At 50.7% G+C, this 10,197-nt stretch overlaps 1 pseudogene; it reads left to right on the plus strand.

Annotated features, from left to right (window-relative positions):
- The first annotated feature begins 5,787 nt into the window (after positions 1-5,787).
- LOC140515198 (rab GDP dissociation inhibitor beta pseudogene) lies at positions 5,788-8,095 on the plus strand (annotated as a pseudogene).
- Positions 8,096-10,197: the final 2,102 nt, after the last annotated feature.

The raw sequence follows: 10,197 nt of genomic DNA on the forward strand, positions 1-10,197 counted from the left end.
TTCTCCCCTCATTTTCTCTCTTATCCCTCCCCCTCTGATGTCACAATTACAGGGATTGTTGCACAGATCTTGGAAACAGTGATGTTGTCCTTAGCAACAGAGTGCTAGCTTACGAGTCAGAATCTGTATTCAAATGATGACTCTGCCACTGAATTAATATTCATGTATTCTATATGTTAGCCCTTCTGACTCAGTTTCCTTATCTGTAGAATGAAATCCAGGCATCTTCAGGATTATGAGATTGGAAGTAAAATAAATCTTAGAAGCCTCAGGGAGTCCAACTCTCTTATTTGGGGACTATTTCTTTGAGAGTAGGGAAGGGTGAGACCGAGAATGTCATCCCTCAGCCTAGGTAGATCTGCAATAGATCAGCTATTTCACCACTGATAGAGTAGCTTGGGGGAGGTGAGAGGTTAAATAAATCCCCTAACCAAAGTCACAGACAGACTTTTGCATCCTAATCTTCTCTTGATTCCAAAACTATTGCTTTCTCCAGTATCTTACGCTGCCTCTTCATCCCTAACTTTGCCAGGGGACAAACTGAGAACTGAACAGGGGGAGCAACTTGCCAAATGTCACACAGAGTTTAGGGGCAAAACTGGGAATCACATCTCTTGTCTGTGAGTCCAGATCCCACCCTCCCTGTTTCGACCTCACCATGCCACCTTCCATGTATACAAGGTGTTATGCCCTGTGCATAGACAGAGATGACTTTGCCAATATTCTCTCAGTAGAGCTTGGCTTTGGAGTTATTTTTGCAATGGATTTTTTTTTCTGATCTATCCCACTCTCACACCTGGCTTCTTCCAGGATCTAGAGGCAGAAAAATGGGTGAAATGAGAGTTAGGAAAGTGACTGTTGTAGGAAGTAAAGCCGGGTGGTCCCTGTGCCTTCCTGCCCTTGGCTTCATCCTGTCTGCATTCTTTCACTCCATCTCCTAAGAGAGCCTCAGCCACTGCTGGCATCCCAGGCTGTCAGAGCCAGAGGACCTTTTAAGATTCCAATTAGCCCAATGCCATCCATTTCCACGTACAGACACTGAGGCCCAGAGAATGAAGCTGTGACAGTTAGCATCAGAGCTGACCCCAGAACCCAGGACTCCGGAATATTCTAACCTGGGACGGGAAGGCTATTTGCTCTAGTGCACAGGGTTGGGGAAGGTCATCTGATAGAAGGGCGGGTGTGCCCAAAGTCAGAGCAGATGAAGGATAGGGCAGCCCCTTGTATTGGTACAAGGGTTATGTGTCTGGTGTTTATTCGTGTAGGACTCCCCCCTCCCCACCCCTGTCTCCTTACCTAGTGGGGTGCCACATCCCTTTCAGTCACCTACAAATCAGGCACACACTGGGACTTAGAAAGGAGAGAGAAGCTCATCAAGCTGGTCTGCACAGAGTGGCCTGGACTTCTCTGCTCAGCCTGTCCCTCCTTCTGTCTCCTTTCTCTCCCCTTCCCTCCTTCCTTCCTCTCCCACCTTCTCTTAGACTCTCATTTCTCCATGTCCCTTTTAGCCCTCCCTCTCTTCTCCCCTTCTCTGTCTTCCTCCATTCCTCATACATTTTGTCATTCCCCAAGCCCTTCCTTTCTTCTCACCACCTTGTCCCTCCCCTCCTGTCTTCCCCTGGGCCAGTCCCTCAACTTTCTTCTCCCATCTCCTCCCAAGAAGTAACTAGTGAGAGCAGCAGAGCTGATACCAGAACCCAGGGCTCTGGAATATTCTAACCTGGGGGAAGACCTGGGTGGTGGGAGGGCAGATGTGCCCAGAGTCTGAGTAAGTGAAGGGCAGGGCAGCCCCTTGTATGGGGAGGTGAGTTTCCAGTCAGGTTTTTGGAATTCCAGGCCTGGCCCAGGATCTCCTTCCTGCTAACCTTGGGTTTTGGAGGTTTGGCAGTAGCTTTCGATGCATTTTCTAGCTCCAGAAGTTTCTTTCTTCTGTCCTCCCTGGTGCTTCAGATTCAGCCCTCTCACTCTTTTGGAAAGGGGGCTTCCATCAATCACTGGCTGCCCTCCTATCCTCTCCCCACAAAGCACTGACTGTGCTAATCATCGCTTCTAATACTTGGCCAGAAGGGCCCACATCAGACATGAATTTATTCCAGTTCTCCCATGAGATCTAATCCTTGATCTCTTCCTAGATCATCTGATCCCTCTGTGAGGTTCAAGAATTCCACAGCACTGGCCCCTTGAACAGTCTCGCCTGCACCCACTCTCCACTGCCCTGAAGGGAGGGATGTGGAGGAATCCAGCTCTGAACAGAAGCCCAGGGTTGTCGGAAGCATCCTATCCCCTTTGATCCCTTCCCTGATTCTCCAGCCTTCCCAGAGTCTCCCAGTCAGCCCTTTGGCCTAGCTTGTCCTCATCATCCGTCCTAGTTCAGTCCCCCTTCCTCTTTGCTGTGCCTCTCCTTGCCCCCCCCTCCATATCTGCTTATCATGGCCTCTTCACTCTCACACCCTCCCTGGAGGCTGCTAGGTCAGCAGAGGCAGGTCGGAGGGGAGCCTGTGGCCCTCTTCTCAGGCCCTGGCTGTCATAGCTGAGCACTAATCCTTGGGGTACCACTCTCCAGTGTTGGATTGAACCTGCTATACATTCAACCAGAATAAGCCTCTTCTGACTTTCCAGGTTGGTACTTCTAGAAGTGGTCTTTATTGTTACTGGGCCCTTCTGAGTCTCATGTGAGGACTAGAGGCCTACCAGCCAGAGCACTACTGGACTGCTGGAGAAATGAGACCTCTGAAGGCCAATGCAGGCTGGAAAGAGTAAAGGAAGAGGAGGCACATTGACTGAACACAGCTATCTGTCAAGCATTATGCTGGGCTGGGGATGCTCCTAGGAAAGGATGTTCCCTGCACTCAAGAGGCTTAGGGTGGATGAAAAGGCCTTGACCTCTTAAGGGGCCCAAAATGAGGCCCAGGGCTCAGTCACTTTCTTGAGCAGCTAATAGAGCAGGGCTGGGGTCTGGAGGTGGTAGAGGCCAGGTAGGCTAAGGCCCAGAGAATGGCTCCCTCCACAGTTAGACCTTTTTTCTTCAGCATTTTGGGAGGCTTTTGTTAAGCTGGAAGAATTAGATTCATCAGTAATACTGTGATAGTGTTAATTAGTATTTCAAAAATCCTGGATGTTTAGGTAAGGGAGGGTGACTTCGCCCAGCAGGGGGGACCTGAGGAGGAGTTGGGGGAACTAATTTTACCAAAGTGCCCTGAGGAAGGGTTGGCAGGGCCTAACCTTGCCCAACAGGGTGGTCTATGAAGGGATTAGGGAGTGACCTTGCTGAGCAGGAGACCTGAGAAGGGGTTGGGGGTGGCTTTGTCCAGCATCAGGGCCTGAGTAGCTGTTGGGGGAGCTAACTTTGCCTAGCAGGAGAGCCTGAGGAGGTGTTTGAGAGTGACTTTAACCAGCATGGGCCCTGAGGAGGTGTTTGGGGAGCTAACTGAGTCCAGCAGAGGGGTAAGAGGAGGGGTTGGGGGGATAACTTTGCACAGCAAGGGCCCTGAGGAGGGGGTGAGGGTTGGCTTTAACCAATAGGGTGCCTAAGTGATTGGGGAAGGCTAACATTGCTCAGCAGTTGAGTGTAAGAACAGGTTGGAGAGTGATTTTACCCAGCAGGGGGGCCTAGGAAAGGCTGGGGGGCTAACTTTGCCCAGTAGGGGGCTTGAGGAAGAGATGGGGCAACTTTGCCCAGTAGGGAGTCCTGAAGAAATGTTTGGGGGGCTAATTTTGCTCAGCAGGAGCCTGAGGGAGTGAGAGGCCCACTTTGGACTGCAGAGAGCCTGAGGAATGTTAGGAGGGTGACTTTGTTTAGCAGAAGGCCTACGGAGGGGTTGGGGGGGAGGGGGCTAACTTTGCCCAGCAGGAGGCTTGATGGAGGTTAGGGGGTGACTTTGCTCAGTAGGGCTTACTTTAGATAGCAAGGGGCCTGAGAGGTGTTGGGGGGGCTGATCTTGCTGAGTTGGTGGGATTAAGGAGGGGTTGGGGGACTAGCTTTGTCCAGTAGAAGAGCCTGAGGGATGTTGGGGGTAACTTTGCCCAGGAGTGGGGTCTGAGGAAAGGTTGAGGGGGTTAAATTTACCCAGCAGGGGCCTAAGTGGAGGGGCTTATTTTTCTCAGCAGGGTGGCTGAGAAGGGATTAGAGGGTGACTTTGCCCAGCAGAGGGGCTTGAGGAGATGTTGGAGGGGCTAACTTTTCCCAATAGGGGATCTGAATAGGGATTGGGGGGCTAACTTTGCCCAGAAGGTAGCCTGAGGAAGGTTTGGGGGGGCGAATTTTGCTTAGCACAGAGCCTGGGGAGCAGTTGGGGAGTGATTTTGCCTATTAGGGGTCCTGAGGATGGGTTAGGGGACCTAACTTTGCCCAGCAGGGAGCCTTTGGGGAGTGGAGGCTCACTTTGGGCAGCAGGGGAATTCAGGGGGGTTTGGGAAGGCGACTTTGCCCAGCAGGGGGTCTGAGGGCAGTGGGTGAGGGCTAACTTTTCCCTGCAGTGGTCCTTAGGAGGGTTTAGGAGGTGACTTTGCCCACTAGGGGACTAAATTTTCCCAGCATGGGGTCTGAGAAGGGTTTGAAGGTCTAACTTTGCCTAGTAGGTGTATTTGAAGAGAGTTTGGAGGAGTTAACTTAGCCTAGAGTACTTAAGGGTTGATTTTGCCTAGCAGGTAGCCTGAGGGGAGTGTGGGCTAACTTTGTACAGGAGGAGGCCTGAGGGAGGTTTGGGAAGTGACTGACCAACAGATGGCCTGAGAGGGGTTTGAAAGGCATTTGCTTTGCCCAGCAGGGTTCTTGAGCATTGGTTCAGTGGGAGGGGGGGCTAACTTTACTGAGAAGGGGACCTGAGGCGGTGGGGATGCTTACCTTCCCCAGCAGGGGTCCTGAGGAACATTTAGGAGGTAATGTTACCCAGCAGGGGTTCTCAGGAGGGTTCTGGGGGGGGGGGTGCTTTGTCCAGCAGGGATCCTGAATGGGGGTCTGGGTGTGAAATCTCCCTTCATGGGGCAGGCAGATGGCCTACATTGTATAGTCTTGTCAAGTTAGTTGTTTGAAGCACTCAAGGGACGGGGCCCAGGGTCTCAAAACCCATATACTTCAGAGGTAGGTTTTCAGACCAGGCTGTCCTCATGCTAGCCCTCTCTATACTAAGTCAGGATGTTTGTCAACTGTTTTCATAAAAAATTCTAATTTTATTAATTTAAGGGGAAAGGGGCTAGAGGGATAACCAAGTGTCTAAAACTTCAGATTTCCAGATATTTGGCAGGTTTGTCCTTTGGTTTTTAGCCTTTGGCTGTCAGGTGACTGACCTGCTGGCAGCTTCCCTTTGTAAGTGCAGGCTAAGCACTTAAGCAGAAGCAGCCTTCTCAGCACTTAGCCTGAGAAAGGAGATGGAAACTTAGAAGGGATAGACACTGTTGTCCAGCTAAGGAGAGTAGGGTGGTGCAGGGGGAGATCGTTTCTAAAAATCAATTAGAAACTTTTATTAAACTTCCCCTCTGTGCCCTTCCCCAGGCTGTTACAGACCATAGCAACTGCTAAGCGTTCCTTGACAACAGCGTAATGTTGGGCCTTCCCCATTGGACCTTGCCAGGAGTACTGCACAATGCAGGGCATTGTGATGGGCCCTAGTAACCTGGGTGTGTCCTTGACGATCCCCGGGCTTTATATCGTGACTCAGGGACCGTCCCTCTCCATTCCATTTCTCCTTCTGGCATGCGCACCACCTATGCCAGCTAGCTCTCTCTCAGTTGCCGGCTCTGAGATCGCTGAAAAGAAGCTTCGAACACCTTAGACTGCTTCAGTCTTTGCCTCCACCTCTGGCTCCATTACTTCCATCCTCATCCCCGCCACCTCTAGCTCCAGTTCTGCCTTGGCCTACATCTTCGGCTCCGGCCCACGTTCCATCCTTTGTGTATCCTTTGCACCTCCAGCTCGGGGTCCATCTCCGTCCTTTTTGCTGCCACCTCCGACTCGGGCTGCATCTCCCTCGTTTTTGCTGCCACCTCTGACTCCGGCCCCGGCTCCGGCGCCCGTCTCCGGCTCCTGCTCCATCCTTTTTGTGGCCCCCTCAGGCTCCGGCTCTGTCTTGTCTTCCAGCTCTGGCTCTGACTCCGTCCTTTTCTCTGCCACCTCTGCCTCTGGTCCCGTCCTTTTCTCTGTCACCTCCCGCTCCGGCTCCATCGTCTTTTCTTCAGGCTCCCCCTCCACCTTCACCATCGCTTCCTCCATTTTCTCCTTGGCCCTCGCCTCCTTCTCCACCCTAGTGTTCCTTTCGGCCTTGGCCTTCTTGCCCGTGCTGCTCCCCTCCCTTCTCTGGCTCTCCGTCCTCCTGCTCCTGGTGCTCCTCTCCCTGCCCATCCACCCCCGCTCCTCCTCCACCACCTCGTCCTCCTCCTCCTCCTCGTCACTACTGTCCTCAGGGTCCTCGTTCTCTTCCTCCTCGTCGTCATTGTCCTCGTCCCCGTCCTCCTGCCACCCTGTGGCCTCTCCTGGCCTTCCTCGTCGTCGCCGGCCTCTCCCACGTCCTCGGCGCCCCAGGCCTCGTTGGGCTGCTGCTACTGCTTCTCCTGCTCACCGCCCTCCTCCTCGTCACCCGCCTCCTCATCACCCTCCTCCTCGTCGTCCTTCACCTCCTGCCCCGCAGCGAGCTGCTCCTCATCACCACCCTCCTGGTCCTCCTCGCTGTCTTCTGCCCCAGCCCCCGCTGCGACCCAGCATGAACCAAGACTACGACGTCATCGTCCTGGGCACCGGGCTTAAGGAGTGTGCCCTCGGGAGCCTCCTAGCCCGGCTCGGGAAGAGGGTGCTTCACGTGGAGCGCAGCGCGCAGCGCGGTGGGGACAGCGCCTCTCTCAGTCCACTCCACGTGGCCTACCACCACTTCGGCGTGCCCTGCTCGCCCCCTGACACCTTGGGCTGCGGGAGCGCCTGGAAGGTGGACCTGCTGCCGAAGTTCCTCATTGCCAAGGGGCAGCTGGTGAACATCCTGACCCGCCTGGACGCGCTGCGCTTCCTGGACCTCCGCGTGGTGGATGCTGGCTTCCTGTACAAGAACCACCGCATCCAAAAAGTGCCCGCCACCGAGACCGAGGCCCTGACCTCCGGTCTGTTGGGACTCTTTGAGAAACGCCGGTTCCGCAAGTTCTTCGTGTACGCCTTGAAATTCAAGGAGCAAGACCCCCGAACCTACAAAGGCGTCGATCTCTGGAAGATGAACTGCCAAGATCTCTTCCAGAGATTCGACTTGGACCGAGATGTCAGGGACTTTGCAGGACACGCCCTGGCCCTAAGTCTTACCAACGAATATCTGGACCGGCCCTGCCTGGAGACACTGCAGAGGATCCAACTCTACACCTCATCGCTGGCCAAGAATGGGAAGAGTCCTTACCTTTACCCGCGATTCGGGATTGGAGAGCTGGCGCAGGCCTTCAGCCGGTTTACCAGCAGCAAAGGGGGCATTTTCTTAACGAACAAGCCGGTAGAAGAAATACTCATCAGGGACGGCCGGGTGGTGGGCATCAGATTCGAGGGCCGAGTCACAAGGTGCAAGCAGCTGGTCTGAGATCCCAGCTACGTGCCAGAACGGGTGCGCACGGTGGGCCAAGTCATCAGAGCCATCTGCCTTCTTGGGCACCCCATTAGAAACACCAACGGAGCCAACTCGGGACTCATCATCATCCCTGGTGCCCAGACAAACCGCAGTTCGGACATCTACATCTTCCTCACTTCATCAGCCCAGAGCGTGGCACCACAGGGCAAGTACATCGCCATCGTGAGCACTGCTGTGGAGAGTAAAGACCCCGAAAAAGAAATCCAGCTGGCTCTGGAGCTCATGGAGCCCATTGAGCAAAAATTCATTTTTGTAAGTGACCTCCACGTCCCTAGTGACTTGGGGACCAAGAGTCAGATTTTCATCACCAGCAGTTACGATGCCAGTGCCCACTTTGAGAGTGCCTGCAACGATATAAAGGAGATGTACAGAAAAATGACAGGGTCTGAACTGAAATTTGACTAAAACACTCGACCTTCTTATGGGGGAGAAATTACTAACATGCTACAAAAGTAGGAGAAATTTGGACCTGAGAAATAAAGCAGCTCCCCCTGGGAAACATCATGGAAATCTGTCGTGTATTCATGCTTTTCTTTTTCTCTTTCAAGAGTTGGAGTGAATGACATATCCTCTTCTCCAACTCCCCATCTCTCCAACCCCTCGTCCCTTAGAAGGGATGCCTAGTCCCAATCCTGCCCCAAAGTGTGTGAAAACTCTTTCAGGACCTGTTGAATTCTAATTTACAGTAAAAGAGAGTCTTTTATGTTTTATCCATTAATATAGTGGGTAAAAAGTTCCAGGACTTGGAGTGTGGAAAATTACATCAAATTCCTCTCCTAAAACATGTCAGCCTCTCAGCCTTCCAGTACCTCATATGCATGAGATAATGATTCTTTGAAAGATTGAAGTAATACTTAACCAGTAATTAACAAACTTAACCAGTAATTAGTAAACTTAACCAGTAAATTAATAAAAAAATTATTTAATCTTTAATTTCTTCCTTTAAAAAAAGTCATATTATGAAAGGTAGAATGGTGTTCAGTATGGTCAGATTACTCATATATGTTGTTCAACTTAACTATATCCCTTTTTTCTATTCCAAAAAAATACCCCTAGTCTCTGAGTTTGAATCCCTTGGGGCTTGGGCACTTGTTCCGTTCCCCTTCCTAAGCCTCTCCTCAGCTTTAAAATAAGAAGATTGGGCTAGTCTTCCACTGAACATTCTGAAACTTAAACTGTCTCATTCAACTGAAGATGTCCTTCCTTTTCTGGACCTCTGGGTTGAGGTGATATCACTTTGCTATGACACCTAGTAGTGTCAGAGGCAGGATTCAATCCCAGATTACTCCATGTTCACCATGACGCCTAAGGATATATGAGGAAAATCTGCATGAGATGGTTTCACAGTATTAAAAAGGCCACACAGACTCAAAGATCTAGACATAAAATTCTATAGCGTACATGTGAGCAATAACTCCAACACTCATATCCTTCATGAATAACATAGGAGCATAAGCCATCAAATGTAGAAGGGAACTTGTCGCTTCTGTCTCTCCACTTTTAAAATATTTGGTTTTGTTTTGGAATCCAGACCTGTGATCTCCCCAGCACAGGGTAATCCCAGGAATTTGGACTGCTAAAGCAGAAAGTAACATATTAGAAAGTTACCCATAGTCATGCAGCTCTCTCTTCCTGATGCACAGATTGCCTCCTTATCTGCCTTGCCACACTCCTTCTTATTTCCACAGGAGAACGTCAGAGCCCAGAGAAAGGAAACAATTTTCCCATTGTCATCCAGTAGTTCAAGAATGAGATACCAGGTTTCTTGGCTCTCAGTGCAGTGGGCTTTTCATGTAACTGAAGTTCCCACATAAATTATATATTTGGAGGTGTAAGTTCCCATCCTGTTTGTCTGCAGATATCTAAAGTCATTAATATTGCATATAGCTGAGAGCGGCCTCTAAATGGAGGCCCTTAAAAGAGTACTTTTTGAAAACTTAGACATATTATGCTTGTTTTTTGTGCTGTGTTTCAAAGAATACCAGTGACATCACGGGATGATATCTTGACTACAGTGTGAATTGGATTCAAGTGAGGCAGAGCTGCATAAAGTCATCAGTCTCATTCTGTCTTCCTGAGTCCTTGAAGTCCAGCAGCTAGACAAGGGGAGAAGGGAAGGATAAACAGGAGGGGGACATGTATATTTTAAGTGAGGAATTCACCTATTGCAAATATACTGAATTCTTTAATGACCAAGAGAACCTTTCCAAGTTTTTACGACACAACGAGATGACATGAGAGTAATTTTCACGTGTTTGAGTGAATCAATTCTGGTTGGATTTGGTCCAAACATGCACAGATTTTGACCCTGACACATAGTTTCTTGGTAATTTGTCCTAATTCTGCTGTGCTTTTCCACCAATGAAATTTCTCAGGTCTACAAGGTTGGTGGATGGAAGTAAAGGAATCTGGCCCAGAGTGAAATGAAGGCCCCATACTGTGAAGTTCTGTCCAGTGGAAGAGATTTTATGGAACTTTCTCTTTCTCTTTGCCTGTGTCTAGATGTCAGGTCATTCTCCTACCACTGCTGCTATACAGGTAGGCAGTGGCATTGTCCTGAGCAGATTTCCTGTGAAGGGAAAGTGTTCTGCTCTCTCTCCTAGGGGCC

The sequence above is a fragment of the Notamacropus eugenii genome, chromosome X (assembly GCF_028372415.1).
Source record: "Notamacropus eugenii isolate mMacEug1 chromosome X, mMacEug1.pri_v2, whole genome shotgun sequence".
Taxonomy (NCBI): Eukaryota; Metazoa; Chordata; class Mammalia; order Diprotodontia; family Macropodidae; genus Notamacropus; species Notamacropus eugenii.